General features: G+C 45.0%; 1 pseudogene; it reads left to right on the top strand.

Moving 5' to 3' along the window:
* The window catches only part of LOC119578872, a 7,449-nt pseudogene that overhangs the window by 1,489 nt on the left and 2,412 nt on the right, over positions 1-3,548 (top strand).

Here is a 3,548-nt window from a genome sequence, read left to right as displayed (position 1 = left end):
TTTTGATTTATTTTATTTTTTTTTATTTTGCCTTATTTTTTTGGGGCTTTCTTCTTTTTTTCCTTTTTTTATTATTTTTATTATCATTATTGTTAATAACGTTTTATTACTGATATACATTTCAGTATAAATCTTGATTATGATAAAGTAGCTTTTTGATGATAATAACAAGGTAGCAGGAGTGCTATCATTACTGGCGTTAATGATATTATTATTATCTGTTTATCATCAATATTGCTTAACAGTTAATCTTTCCGCATTTATAATGATCATGTTGGAATGTAATGATTAAATATTACATATTCATAATGATAATTCATGGGTCACATCTTTGAAATATTAATATGATAATGCTTTATCCATATTTCATAATATTCATTGATGGATTAGTAGATGAATGCATATTTAAACTACTCATCACATAAAATGCATACAGAGATAACCACACACGTATCTGTGTACATGTATAAATAACAGCACACGCATGTTAAAACAAAACAATGTGTGTGTGTGTGCATGCCTGTATCATAAACATACTCTTCAGATGAAGAGCCGAGTACTATATGTATGTTTTTTTTTTTTTTAATCTATAGGTGATTTTGACTGCCCTGGTGGGGTTGACGGTATCGGCCAAACTTGGGAACCTCCACCACTCTCATGAGGGGACAGTACGTGTAAACACTCGCACGGGATCCATCGTCCACACCGAATTCGGAGCAAGTGGTTCTCAGAGCCCAGCTGCAGTTACAGGATCATATTCGTAAGTATTATTAGTTTTTATTTTTTGTTCAATAAACTTGAAATTTGGCGTCTATTCATATTTTACCATGCATCTATCTCTCGTTTTATCTAAGCAATGCGTCATCCTCAACAGATTTACCGCTCCTAATGGGGAGACACACACTGTTGAATATGTTGCTGACGAGAAAGGTTTCCGGCCAGTGATTCGCCGTACGTCTACCTCATCCTTCTCTTCCCAATCAAGTGGTGGCTCACAATCCTTTGGAGCAGGAGCCGGAACATCTGGCTCGGCTGGTGTTAAATTTGGGCAGGTAACATCCGGCTTTGTAAGCAACACAGCAGCTCAAGCCCCAAGCTCTTTTGATACTTCTGACTTCTCTAACGAAGTGTCTAGTGTTGAAAATGTATCAACTAAACAGTCCACCAGCTCTTCTTTCTTTGCTGGGTCCACTGGAAATGCAGCAGGAATCTCATCTGGTGCAGGATTTTCCTCTGGCTCTGGCACTTCTCGATTGTCTGCTTCAACTTCGGGAGCTGGACAAGGATCCTCCTCTACCTCTGGATTTAACTTTGGCTCATCAAGCAAATTCTCTTCTGGTTCCTCAACTGGTATCACTACAGGAAACGCTGGGGAGAGCGTAGCAGTCATCTTGGCAGGTCAGGGTCTTCCAGCTGGAGTTACTCGTGGTCAGGCAGCTTTCCAGACTTCATCACTGGCTGCCAACACAGCTTCTGGTTCTTCTGGAGCGTCTGCCTCAAGATTGACTTCTGGTGTGTCAGCAGGAACCTCTGGGTCTAGATTTACTTCTGGTTCATCTTCTGGATCAAGGTTCACGTCTGGCTCTTCAGCTGGATCATCTGGTTCAAGGTTCACGTCTGGCTCTTCAGCTGGATCATCTGGTTCAAGGTTCACGTCTGGCTCTTCAGCTGGATCATCTGGTTCAAGGTTCACTTCTGGTTCATCGACCAAGATCCAAGCAGGAAAGGTTGGTGACAGTGTAGCAGTTATTCTAGCAGGACAGGGTATCCCAGCTGGAGTCACTCGCGGCCAGGCAGCCTTCCAGGTTGCAGCAGTTGGTGCCAATACTGCCTCTGGGGCTTCTTCTGGAAACAGCGGATCTAGCTTCACCTCTGGATCAACCTTCTCTTCTGATTCCTCTGCAGAAACTAGCTTCTCTGCTGGTTCTGCTGAAACTACAGGATCTCAGTTCACATCTTCTGCTGGTACCTCCTCAGGATTATCTTCCTCCACTTTCACTTCTGGATCCACATCTGGTGCCACAACTGGATTCTCATCTGGATCTTCTGCTTCCACCTTTGCAGGAAATAATGGCGAAAGTGTTTCAGTAATTTTGGCTGGAAATGCTGTGCCAGCTGGAGTCACTCGTGGTCAGATCCAGGTCTCTGTCCCTGCTACCAGCACCTCTGGAATCAGTTCTGGCTCAACCTTTACATCTGGTGCATCCATTGGGTCTACAAGTGGATTGACATCGTCAGTTGGTTCCTCCTCTGGCTTCACATCTGGCTCATCATCTGGTTCTAGCTTCACTTCTGGCTCATCTGCTGGATCAGCTGGCTCTGGCTTCACTTCTGGCTCATCTGCTGGATCCTCTGGTTCCAGATTTACCTCTGGTTCATCAACTGGGTCCACCACATCTTCATTTACCTCTGGTACATCCACCAAGATTCATGCAGGAAAGGTTGGTGACAGTGTAGCAGTTATTCTAGCAGGACAGGGTATCCCAGCTGGAGTCACTCGCGGCCAGGCAGCCTTCCAGGTTGCAGCAGTTGGTGCCAATACTGCCTCTGGGCTTCTTCTGGAAACAGCGGATCTAGCTTCACCTCTGGATCAACCTTCTCTTCTGATTCCTCTGCAGAAACTAGCTTCTCTGCTGGTTCTGCTGAAATACAGGATCTCAGTTCACATCTTCTGCTGGTACCTCTCGGGATTATCTTCCTCCACTTTCACTTCTGGATCCACATCTGTGCCACAACTGGATTCTCATCTGGATCTTCTGCTTCCACCTTTGCAGGAAATAATGGCGAAAGTGTTTCAGTAATTTTGGCTGGAAATGCTGTGCCAGCTGGAGTCACCGTGGTCAGATCCAGGTCTCTGTCCCTGCTACCAGCACCTCTGGAATCAGTTCTGGCTCAACCTTTACATCTGGTGCATCCACTGGTTCTGGTTTCAATGCTGGATCCACTAGTGGAGTAACATCAACCAGTTCCTCTGCTGGATTATCTGGTTCTAGGTTTACCTCTGGTTCATCTACTGGATCAAGCTTCACTTCTGGGTCATCAGCTGGATCTTCAGGTTCCAGATTTACTTCTGGCTCAACAACTGGATCCAATACATTTACATCTGGCACATCAACCAAGATTCATGCAGGAAAGGTTGGTGAGAGTGTGGCAGTGATCTGGCTGGCCAGGGCCTTCCTGCAGGAGTTACTCGTGGCCAAGCAGCTTTCCAGACATCATCACTTGCCGCTAATGCTGCTTCAGGAAGCTCCTCTGGTAATGCTGGCTCAAGATTCACTTGGGAACAAACTTCTACATCCGATTCATCTGCCGAATCTAGTTTCTCTTCAGGGTCAACAAGTACCACTGGATCTAAATTCACATCAGCTTCCATTGGATTATCAACTGGTTCAACATCATCTTCAGGTTCCACCACTGGATCTTCTGGATTTACTTCTGGCTCCTCAGCTGGATCCTCTGGTTCCCGATTTACCTCTGTTTCATCAACTGGATCCAGAACATCTTCCATTTCTGGCACATCAACCAAGACCGTCGGTGGAAACGCTGGT

Source organism: Penaeus monodon, chromosome 11, assembly GCF_015228065.2.
Source record: "Penaeus monodon isolate SGIC_2016 chromosome 11, NSTDA_Pmon_1, whole genome shotgun sequence".
In the NCBI taxonomy this organism is placed as follows: Eukaryota; Metazoa; Arthropoda; class Malacostraca; order Decapoda; family Penaeidae; genus Penaeus; species Penaeus monodon.
Note: the sequence above shows the minus strand (reverse complement) of the source record. Positions and strands in the feature narration are given on the sequence as shown.